The 12,554-nt window shown below is 31.2% G+C and overlaps 1 protein-coding gene across 12 annotated transcripts in view; it reads left to right on the forward strand.

The window, feature by feature from the left end:
* Positions 1-1,806: 1,806 nt before the first annotated feature.
* LOC147392713 (uncharacterized) overlaps positions 1,807-12,554 on the forward strand; it is a 78,279-nt gene continuing 67,531 nt past the window's right edge. For 3 of the 12 annotated variants that reach the window (XR_015182429.1, XM_086457083.1, XM_086457078.1), the window contains exons 1-2: positions 2,182-2,769; positions 3,841-3,892. The gene's annotated coding sequence lies outside the window, so the exon portion shown is untranslated. Of the gene's footprint in view, positions 2,011-2,181; positions 2,770-3,840; positions 3,893-12,554 lie in introns of those variants that run through there. The other 9 variants (XM_086457086.1, XM_086457085.1, XR_015182426.1 and 6 more) reach the window with 7 other exon arrangements.

The following is a 12,554-nucleotide window of genomic DNA, read 5'->3' on the forward strand; positions in this document are numbered from 1 at the left end:
ACCGGTTGATCGAACTGTTTTGAGCTAAATAAAATAGTTAGAAATCAATATTTTAATAAAATTTTGTACTTTTCAAATAATTTGTGTGTGTGTGTGTGGCAAGCTTTCCCGATCAAATTTGAGAATGATGTCTTATTTAACATGTAATGATTATAGATGAGAGTTAAATTGTAATTATAAAATATTTACCTCTATTTAAGTTTTACGAGAAAATCAATTCATAAAAAAAAAAAAAATTTTGAGTTTGGAGCATACACACCAAGGATATTGAAACCCTTGTCCCACACCTCAATACATGAATTTTTTTTGCTCACAGAATCTGAGATCCACCAACCACATGAGCCCGTGTGTATTGAATGGCATCTTCAATATATAGAACTACCCTTGCTATGGTTGATGTGGTTTGCACTAGAGAGTCACTACTAATTGGTATGTTTATTTATGCATTAATGACGATAAATGCATTTGTTATAGTTCTAGCATTATGGCAAACCCGTGTAAAATACACTATGAGCAAAAAATCACTCTCAATACATGCCATGTATGACACAATCCAAGGAAATTATAGAGGGAGATATTTTCGACATTAATTTCTTGGATTTGTGGCTTACGTGGCACGTACTAAGGTGTGGGAGGAGGGTACCCTGGGTGTATAAGATCAAAACTAAATATATTATAAATATATCAATAAGATAAAGTAATGGGCCGGGTATTACCCAACAAGATTTGATGGAGTGAAAATGATTGAATATGATCTTATCTACAAGCTCAATATGAAGAGCCTAACCTTCTTTTTTTCAGGTGGTCCAACTAGGCTAACATGTCAACGAGCTGAATTGACACCCGTAACCAAACATGGTTACCAACTGACGTTTCATCTCTACTTTCTATGCTTGGTGCATCCACTCACCTCTATAGATTCCACCCAAAATTTGTTTAAGTGGGTGAAGTGAGCACAAATGGCCATGCAAATAGCCTAATCCTTTATACTTTTCAAATTTTGAATAGAACCTAATCATGAAAAAAAATTAAGGTGACTCCTAAGTTGATATAATCAGTAAGTCATTTTCATAAATATTTTGTCTATGAAACTAAGAATAAATCAAAGGGATTTATCCTTACTTACATGGTATGTGTGGTTTGTAGAGTATTGCATGTACCTGAGTGATTTGTGTATGATATGGTGTTCTTGGAGGTTAGTTACCTTGTCTCTGCTAGACATGATCGACAACTTTGGAATCCTGTCATAAAAAAAAAAAAAAAAAAAAAAAAAAAAAAAAAAAAAAGAGAAAAAGAGAAAAAGAGAAGATAAAAGAATAAATTATATTATAAAAAATTCTTACTATATTTTCGAAGAATTGTGTTGGAGTGACCTCAAGCTACAATGTCATATAGCATTTTTTGAGGTGAAAGTAGATAGAAATCATAAATACTTTTTCACTTGTATCTTGATGAAAAGTACCTATGATTCCCATTCGCTTTAAGTTAAGAAGTGTAATATGAGTTTTGAGGCTAAAGTCACTTTAGCATTATTTATTTTTAAATTCTGAATAGAAACTAATCACAACAGAATTTTTGGGGAACTCATAAACTGGTAAAATTAGTAAGTCACTTTTATAAATAATTTTTCTTTATAACTAGTTTAGAACAAATCATATTATAAAAAGCTCATATTATATTTTATATTTTAAAAAACTTGTGATTGATTGACTAAATCTAGTGAAAATATCTAGTGGAAAGTAAAGAAGATGCCATCATCTCAAGTTGGAAAGCGACTAAACGATCAAGCGTCTTATCTATCCCCACAGTTCCACACAACTTCCAACAAACATTACACCCTCACCTCAAAACCCATAGACGGCTACAAACAGCTGTACCAATAACTCAAATCTGATCAAAAGCATCAAATCGATCTCACTCACTCACCTATCAATCATCTCTCTCTCTCTTCCCCAAACTACTTCATCTCTCTCTCTCTTCAACACAAGCTGTAGTAGAAGTACAGACAAGGTACGTGCCACTAACTCGTGTGAATAATTACGTGATAGATAACGTTTTTTCTTAATTAGGAAATAACCCTAGGTACGGACTACTAAATCTTCCTCGAGATTCACTTTAGCATATCTCGATTATAATCCAACGTGCATATGTTGATTCCTTGAGACGATATAGAACCCTATCCTATGATATGCCAATCATTTTGTGGGTTTGCTTGTCTGCGTTTTGCATCTCTAAATGCTCTCTCTTTCTCTTCAAACCCTAGATATAGAGAGAGAATCCATGGCTTCTATCATCTTTCCTTAATTGGGTTTTATTCTGTGGTTTCAGATCTGACTATTTTCCTTTTTTTTTTTTTTTAAATTTAATTTCCATTTATGGAATACATAACCGCTATATCACGTTTCTATTTTTGGGCGTAAGAGATGAGAGACTGACAGAAGAGAGTGAGCACACACAGACAATTGTATAAAGGGTATGCCGTTGCCGGTAAGTGCTCACTTATCTTTCTGTCAGTTCTCCGTCGCCGGGATCTGACATCCTAGTCATTTCCCGGCTAAACGTCGATCTTGATATCTTTTGTCGCTCTAATTAAAGCCTTATCTACCATAACCTTATCTCTTGCTCTTCCTCTCCTTATCATTTAATTCTCTTTAATCTGTCCGTTTGTGAATAACTATTTTTCTTTTTTGGTTTTTAATATATATATTTTTTAAATTCTAAAGGTGTGACTTTTGATGGTCCTCTTGGAGCATGAAATCGGATAAGAAGGTATGTTTGAATTCTGATTGGATTTAACAGAAAACTTTAAGTTTCTATAGAGTATGAGATACTTATATCCTTTCTATATGATAATTTCTCTCTTTTATTTTTATTTTTATTTTTTCAATTTTAATTTTGATCCCTTCTTCATGTTAGTCGGTTGAAAATTCTTTTTAATTAGTTTCGCTTTGAATTTAGGTTCTTTTATATAGAGTGCCCATTATGTTTTCTTAATTTCTTTTGTTAAATATAGTTGGTTTCTATTTATTTATTTATTTTTCTCTTATCTTTTCTTTCTATTATTGTGGCAAATGGACATTGTGTTCTTGAAGGAAAAACATCCCATTAGAAGATTAATCTTTCACCAAGGAATATTATACCCCATTGGGTAACAAATAAGTGTGATTACGTGGTTTTGAATCTAAAGATTCAATATTGAGATCAATCGATGCTGTCTACTAGTGTTAGAGGGGATGCTTAATCATCCATTCTTGTAGCCATTATGTGTTCTTAATTTCTTTTGTTAAATATAGTAGGTTTCTATTTATTTATTTTTCTCTTCTCTTTTCTTTCTATTATTTGGCAATTGGACATGGTGTTCTTGAATAAAAAGCATCCCATTAGAAGATTGATCTTTCACCAACGAATAATATACCCCATTGGGTAACTTACAAGTGTGATTAAGTGGTTTTGAATCTAAAGATTCAATATTGAAATCAATCCATGATGTCTACTACTAGTGTTACTCTTTAGAGGGGATGCTTAATCATCCATTCTTGTAGCCATTATGTGTTTCCATTAGATGCAAGAGCTTTAAGTACCCACTTAGTTACCACTGTATAGACTCCATGTGGAGGGCAATGATTGGGCCTACACTATTTACTTCTAAAGAGGATCTTTACCATTTTTTTTTTAATGTAACCACTTGGATCCATTAAAGAGGAGCTCTTAAGTTGAAGCCTTTTTTTTTTTTCTGTAACTACTTTTTAAACATTCTTAAATTTTACATGATGTGATGATTTCATGACTCAGATCTATTTGGTTTAGAATCTTATTCTCTCTTAATTTTTTTATTGTTAGATGAAACGGAAGAAATGACATAGCTTTACAAACCTCAAGATTCAGTTCAACGGTAAGTTTGATTTCCAATTATTTGTTGGTAAATGAAGTTTGTGGTAGTTCAGCGATATTTTTGTACTTTAATTTGCTTGATATAGATCATAAGTGATTAATCTTTGGTTCTACTTATACGCTGTATTCATATTTCATTACCTTCCGATCATCTAGAATGTTTTATACCAGTGCTCACAAATGGTAACTGAGAAGAAGTTTATTCCCCTAATTTGTTGTAGTATTAGCTAGAATCCTTTGTGTAGCCTTACCACTGAAACTAAGGTAGTTGCTAGAAAACTAATAATCGAGATTCATTATAAGCATGGGAAAGGGTATACAGTTTTGCCAGTGTTTTAGGGATATGGTGTTGAATTCCATCTTGGATTCTCTATACATCCAAGATGAACCACAAGCACGATAGAAAAAAATTAATAAATAGAATAAGTAAAGAAAATGTCCTCCCATATGGGTGTAATTGTGAGGCTAATCTTCCAACAGTCAGACAAAAACTCGTATAATCCCAAGAGAGAGCAATTCTAGGATAATCATGAAAAGTTTGAAAATGAAGCCATAAGATAGAAATTATTTTTCTTAAAAGTAGATAAGGATTATCCTCATAACTTAGTTTTCCTATTTGTTTTAGAGATTTTTAATTATAAATCTATTTGGATCTTTATTTTTTTATTTTGATTATATGTTGGAATCTAATTGAGATTTCCAATTGACAATGATTGGAACATCTACTCCATTTCTTTGTCTCCTAATGTATGTTATCAGAACAATACTAGGTGAACGAACATGGCTTCTAGCTTCTCAATCACATCTCTTTTTTCTGATTCTTAAAATCTCTTCTACCTAACATGCACTTCTCTTTCAGTTGTCAACAAGTAGGTGTTAGTAATGCACACTTCAAACATCTATCTTTTTGGTGAGCCAATTCCTCCTAAAACTTAGAAATTTCTTTGATATATGAGTGGAACCTATTATTTAATTTTTAGCACAATTCATTTCAACGGTTGAAGAAATTGTTCAAACTATAATATTAAATCTGAATCTACAGTTGAACTACTTATATTCTATCTACTCTCTCGGAAAGAATGTTGTAGAAGTACATCGACCACAATGTTTTCAAAAGTTCAGGCATGAGGCAACGTTACTTGTCCGGCCAGCTCGCTGAGGTGTAAGCTTAACATGGATGGAAATTTAGTAAATAATATTGAAAGATAGAAAAATTAGGATAACCACCACATATTTCCTAAGAAATAGAACTTTTTGGTATTTGCTTATCTCTTGCAAATAACCAATGCCAAATCTAAACCATAACATTATAATTTTCGACCATTGGTCATATATGGATTCCACATTTTTCACCCAGTTGCATTCTTACCATGGAAAGAAAAGTTAAAAGAATTCCTCCATGGAGGCTATTCTTGGATCGAAAGTGCCTCGAGAAAACTAACTAGTATACTTGGGACACATACTCTTCTCCCATATTTTGTCAACCATGTGAAGAACAGGCAAATTGTTATTAAAATGAAATGAAGGATCCTTTTTTTTTTTTTTAAGAATGCACGTGGAATATAGAAAAAGAATAATTTGGAGTGATAGTTGAGACATATTTCCTAGAAGAGTTCAAAAGGAGAAGATAAAGATGAAGAAAGAGTCGAAATTGAGAGAAACTTTGAGAGTGCCAAAGTGTTGAATTGTTTACCTTACTCAGGTTTAAATTGATGTTTATAAAAAAATTGGAAAATATTAAGAATATTTTTTGCAAGGAATCTATAATCTGAAGCGAAAGGAGAGTTTCCTTTTGAAATCTTCTTGTAATTGATATATGACTTTTTTTCTATTAAATATTCTCGAAATTGTTGAATTGGAAACCTTCCCTTCTAAATTTTCTTCTTCCATATAACTAGTAAGTTTACTGACTTTTTTTTTTTTTCTAAAATACCGTAATCTCTCATCTAATTGGTGAGAGAATATGTATCTTGAATAGACTTTCCCTTGAGAATTTGCTAAATCATGTGAACTATGTGAGGAGCCCTAGCCCACGTGTGGGCTATGAAACATTGAGTTGGATGATCCAGGCTACCATTATTTTTATCACTTCCTCAAGTGGAGCAATGGGTTATCATGAAGATTCAACTTTGCAAATGATTTAGAAGTAGCATCTCGAGGTAGGCTTTTAGTGAACTCATATGTCAATTGAAACTTTGAAAAAATAAATTGAATTTTGGTGTGCTCAAGATGACTTTTTGATGCAAGAAAAAGAGAGGCGGGGGCGGGGGCGGGGGCGGGGGCGGGGGGGGGGGGGGAGAACTTGGTTTGGGATTGGGTTAAGGATTTAGACTACGATAGGGTAAATCCAAAAAGGATATGGATTGTTGGGGGTTTAATTATGAGATTTTGTAATTACGACGACAATCCTAATGACTATATGTTGAAAGGTAAAAATGCAAAGTTTTGCAATTACAATTAAGAATCTAGGAATATAAGAATATTATAGGGTAAAGAAAAGGGTATAATGTTAAGTTAAGGTTTAAGAGCTATGGGAAAGGGATTTCAATAATGATAAAAAAAGATTAGAAAATAAAAAAGAAGAAATGATAGATGGATAGAACCTTAAAATCACACTAAGAATGATGGATAACTCACTTCAAGAAACCCATTCTTTATTCATCATTAAAATCTTTGTTAAAATAAATCCTAATACAATTTATGTATAAAGAAAATAGATCTAAGAATTCTAATAAAACTAAAATACCAAATAAATAACCTTTTTTTATAAATTTTCTCTCTCTTAAATTTCTAACCCTTATAAACTTTAATGGAAGAAAAACTAAATTGATTAAATTACCACTAAACATTATATTAAGACCATGAGCCAATAAAACATTAAAATAGACCAAAAAACATAAAAATAAATCTTAGAATAAAAAACTTAATAAAAAATAAAATATACTCTTCAAGCTTTGATGTCTCCATCAATTCTCATTGGTTGAAAGATTTCGTTTTTGACAAAATAAAATTGTGGTAATTCCCCAGTAAATCATGTTGCTATAATCCACATGCAATTTGATTATGACTTGTTTTTCAATCAATGCACCTTTTACGCTCCAATAGATATCATCAAGTCAAATAAATTGGCACTCTAAAATGTTCCATGTGAAATGTAATTAATTGATTTATCCAAAACATGATCTGTCTTTTCTTTTTCACAATCTTTAAACTATATGCTTCACAAATCAATAATGATGCTTCACACTTGTCGGTTTCACTCTCACTTAAATCAGGTTCATCGATTTCTTCATTACTCGGCTTGAGTTTAGACGCATGGACTTTGATTCCTTATGCTTCATGTCCGTATGATTGTTCTAATTTGGGAATAGTAGTGGAAAGGCTAATTAAGTGGTGATGAAGAAAATAATTATTATTAAATGATTTTTTTTTCTTGAGAAAAAAGGATTTTCAAAATCCCTATTGTTATATGTTGAAATGTAATACACAATGTTTTCCAATTACAATATTTTTAAATTATGATTAGGGGAAGATTTAGGGTATTTGATTGGGGTTAAGTGATAGAGTATATGGTAGATTTGGAGAAGAGATTATGGAATAAGGGGTAAAGAAAATGTGAAAGGATTAAGGGTATAATAAACTGGGTTTCAAGAATTCAAGATTCAAGACTTTAAGTTAGAAAATTTTGATAGACTTTAAGATTCAAGAATTCAGGATTAAAGGTATATATATATTAAAAGAAAAAGAGAGGAGATAGAAAGTTAGAACCTTAGAATCACACCAAGATGAAAAATTGTAAAATTTATTTTCATTCTATGAAACTAATAAAATCAATTACAATAGTTATATATATAATTTAGACTCAAAACCTTAATCCTAAACTTACATAAAAAATACTATTTTAACCATGAGTAGTCAATCCCATGTAAGATTGACACCCCATCAATATTTTGACAGTAACTTTTTCAAAACTCATTGGAATTGTGAATTTTTAGTCTCGTTAGTTAATTAACTGAATAACATGTCAAATGACACAAAAATTAATCCAATATGACATCTTTTGATCTCTCAATAGAAGACCTAAAGAACAATGATGTGAATAGTACATAAACTCTTACATGACTTCTAAAATAATTAAAAGACATAAAAAATCATATAATTTAATATAAAACTAATATAAAATAAAAAATAATTTTAGACTCAAAGAAATTGCAATATAAATAATTTCAAAATTTCCATTGGAATCTATGATTATTGGTTTGATTTGTGTCCCGTATCATTTTTCTCTGGTTGAAGAAAACTCGTACTAAAATTTTGAAATGCTCGAGGATGATTGTAAGAATATGTGATTCATCACATTTTGTGAAGATTCATCCATGTGTTTTGATGTTACGCTGAACCATTAATTTTAAATTGTGATTTTCAATCTTGGTAAAGTCTTCATTATATTCGATTGAGATGATTAAGTCAATTTGAGTTCGTTAGGCTCCTTTGATGTTCTATCCATTCATGATCTTGTCTCTGTGATAATTTTAGAACTGTAGACACACCTTCTGAAGCTGATGTCAAATATTCATTTTCCACAACTTGCTCTTTGATTGATGGCACCGAATGAGTTGATTTTTATGGATATACCTTGAGTAGATATTGTCTATCTGAAGTAATACGTAGATGATTTCGTTCTGCATCAAATGTAACTTGTACATGTGAGATCCAATCTCAATTCAATACAACATGGCATTCTTTTAGAGAAACCACCTTGTACCCAGCAACATTGATAAACCTTCCCTGATAGAATTGAATAACGAAACCTTTAGCACTATATCTACAATAGATATGATCTTCAACTTTCTGCAAAATCTTCTCATAAAAATTTGTGAAAATCAAAATTTCCTTATACTCGTTACTTTTGCCAATGTAGTCCTAAGTGTGTGTTGATTTACATATGAATTTGGGTGGCGTTATCAAATGTTGGTGTGGCAATAAAATCTCTCTTTTTTAATTTTCTTTCATTTATGTTGTTTAATATAAAAAATCTATAAAATTAACAATTCCTAGTTTTTATATTAAAAACGCTGTAAATTATTCATAATTAATAACATTATGCCTAAAATCGCCATAAATGACAAGCAATAGAAAGTTGTTTTTGTTGTTGTGATGGAAGGTAAAAGGAATCTTGTTTTGACTTCTTGTACCATCTCTATCTATTCCAAGTTTATTTCAGATACACAAATTGATGCATGACAACCTAGATCTACTTGATTCTAAGGTTATTTTACTTTGTGAAGAGTGGTGGAAAGACTAATTAAGTGACGATGAAGGAAAAATTTACTATTGAAAGATTTTTTTCTTTCTCTAAGAAAAAGAGTTTTCAAAATCCCAATTGACGATATGTTGAAGTGTAAAACAAATTTTTTTCTAATTACAACATTTTAAAATTATGATTAGGGGAAGGTTTATGATATTTGGTTGGGGTTAAGTGATAGAGTATATGGTATATTTGAAAAAGAGATTAATGGAAGAAGGGTTAATGAAAATGGGAAATGATTAATGATGGAATAAAATAAGTTTGAAGAACTCAAGATTCGAGACTTAATGTATTCAAAAATTAAGAAAATCAAGAATAACAAAGAATAAAAGAAAATCAAGAACAATAAGGATTAAGAGATTATCAAGAAAATAACTATAAGATTAAAAGAAAAAGAGAAGGGATAGAAAGATAGAACCTTGGAATCACATCAAATATTTTTTGGAAACACACCAAGATGAATGACCTCTAATGGTTGGAAAAATTCGAATTTTTATTTTTATTGTGTAAAATTGATCTCAACTAATTACAATAGTTATATATATAAACTAGACTCAAAATCTTAAGCCTAAAATTACATAAAAATGATTCTTTTGACCATAAGAAATCAAATCTCGTGTAAAACTGACATTTTATCGGTATTTTGACCATAACTTCATCAAAACTATCAAAATTATAAAATCTAGGTTGTGTTGGATAAGTAATTGAATAATCTATCAAATAACATAAAATTGACCAAATATGACAAGCTTTGATGCCTCAAAATAAGGCTTAAAAAAATGACGTGAATAATACCTAAATACTTATAGGACTTCTAAAATAATTAAAAAACATCAAAAATCAAAAAAATCTAATTTAAAACTAATCCCAATAAAATAAAATAAAAATAATTCGAGACCCAAACAAGTTTCAATATAAATAATTCCAAAATTTTCATTTGAACTCGTGACTATTGGCTTGATTTGTGTACTACTGGCTTTATTTGTGTCCCACATCTCTTTTTTCTCTAATAAAGTGTAGTATTAAGAAATATGTTTGAGCGAGCATGAAATATTGGATTTGTATTCATGTGTATAACATTGTTAGTGTCAAAAAATACACTTATTGGACTAGAGAAGAGTATGACAAATACAAAAGAAGAAACAAGATCCATGTAATCTCTGTGGCAGAATGGGCAAGAGATCTATTATTTTTTGCTAAGGAACCAATGAGTATATTGATGTAAGATTTGAAACAAGTTATGTGAATTTATGGAATATTCAGTTAGTCACCAATGTAAGCTTTTCTAACATAAATCTTAGATCTTCTATTGAAGCAAAATATCATGATATTCTCCTACTGGAAGCAAAGCATGTTAGAGCATCAACTACTTTGTTTGCCTTTCTAACAACATGTCAAATTTACCATTCCGTGCCCAAAAAAGATTCCTTGCAATCTTTAATCCATTCATATGTTTTCCAAGGAAAATTTCCACCCAACATTTTCTTTATCCAACAATAAGGAATCGATTTCATTGGTTAATCTCGAACTAGGGATAAATACTTTTTTTTTTCTGGTCGATAAGTTTGGGTTGATGGGACTTGTGATGAATGGATCCTTCACATATTTGAGAATATGCTTCATGCCTTTAAAGTGTTAATGGTAGTAGCATGCCTATATTGAAGAACTAAGTTCACAATGTATATGATGTCTAGATATATGAGGGTAAGTAGGGGTGTCAATGGGTTGGTTATGGTTTTGTTCTTAAGGCACTTGGAACCATAACCATAACATTTTTTTCGTTTCCGATTCTGGGTTCAAAATAAATTGATGTAGGATATTTACAATCCTAGTTAGAGTCTTAATAGTTTTTTAATTCCAGTAGTTTATATTTTCTTGTTTATTAGGATTTTTATTTCTAGTTCTGGTAGGATTTTTATTTCATAGTTATGTTGGGAGTACAATTCCTTGTTAGTTTTAGTTTTAAATTTTTTAAAAAAATCATTTTTATTATTTAGATTGTAGTTAGAAGTGCTTAGAAGTATCCAAATAAAGTTATAATAGGTTTAGATAATAGCTATTATGTTATAAATATGTTACTAATGTTAATTTTTATTATTTAGAAAGATTCTAAGTTGTTATAATGAAGTCATCTGTATAAGGAGCTCCACATACGAATTTTGAGATAATATTCATTTAATAAATTTCAAATTTAGTTATTTCTCTTGTTTCAATTTAATTTTTTTATTTTCCTTTCTTTTCCGAGCTTGAATTTATTGATTGGTTTTGAATGTTCCATTGAACACATTATATTAATTCCTTTCAAATCTATTGATACACATGCTTCCACTACATCAAGTGGTATTAGAACTTTGATTGCGGTCCATAACAACATGGTTGAAAGGAACAATTTCGTCACCATGAAGCAATTGGATCAATGATTGGATCAAATGCTTCAAGAATTTTAAAATTGCTTGCTCACCAACATGCAAAACATACTCTTGACTACTTTTGACTACCTCAATGACAAGAAGGAATGAGAAGATCAACCTGGACAATCAAAAAATTCTCTACCAATTTTCAGTCATGAGGTAACCACCTAACACCACCTCGTTGACGGACAATCATATTATGCTACGCAATTCGACCCCAACCTTTTACCAACCCCAATCCTTTATACCAACCAACTGCTCTACATCCCCAACCCTCCATATAACCCTCAAAATTATTTTCAAACCCAACAAACCCCTTACATTGAACACCTTGATGAATTGGATCCATACTCCACTCCTCTACCCACCTGAATCCATCAATACCTATGGATTGAGTCCCAAACAACCCCTTTTCACCCATCATCCTCCATGATAAGGTCCCAATTATTCAATTTTGGGACCACAATTGCACTAAGATTACCATTACATAAATGTTAGTTCCTTTAAATAATTGCAAAATTATTTTATTTATCCAAATTAATAGAGCTAATGATATATTAGTGTTAATTGTAGCGCACGTGGAAGCTAACAAATCGCGAAACAATTACGGTTACAATACATGAGCCGAAAGGAAGCATCCAGAAAAATCTCGATCGATTTGGGCACCACGTCACTGCGCCGCAGCTAGGCATGACCGCGCCGCGGTCATCTCGAGGAATTTGTCCTCGAGATTTTCACAGAAGCTTCCAATTGCTTCGGTGGTTGTAACTGAATGGGTAGTTCGAAGCAAATCATCCGAAAAGTTGACCCGATTACCCGAATACAAATGTTATAAATTGAAGGGTTGATTTTAGAAAATGGGCCCTCTCCTTGCTCTCTTCTTCTCCAATTTTTGATTGTTCCTCTCTTTAATTTTCTGTAATTTTCTATTGAGAGATCTCTTG

Source organism: Akebia trifoliata, chromosome 10 (genome assembly GCF_017979445.1).
Source record: "Akebia trifoliata isolate Shusen 1 chromosome 10, ASM1797944v1, whole genome shotgun sequence".
Lineage (NCBI taxonomy): Eukaryota > Viridiplantae > Streptophyta > Magnoliopsida > Ranunculales > Lardizabalaceae > Akebia > Akebia trifoliata.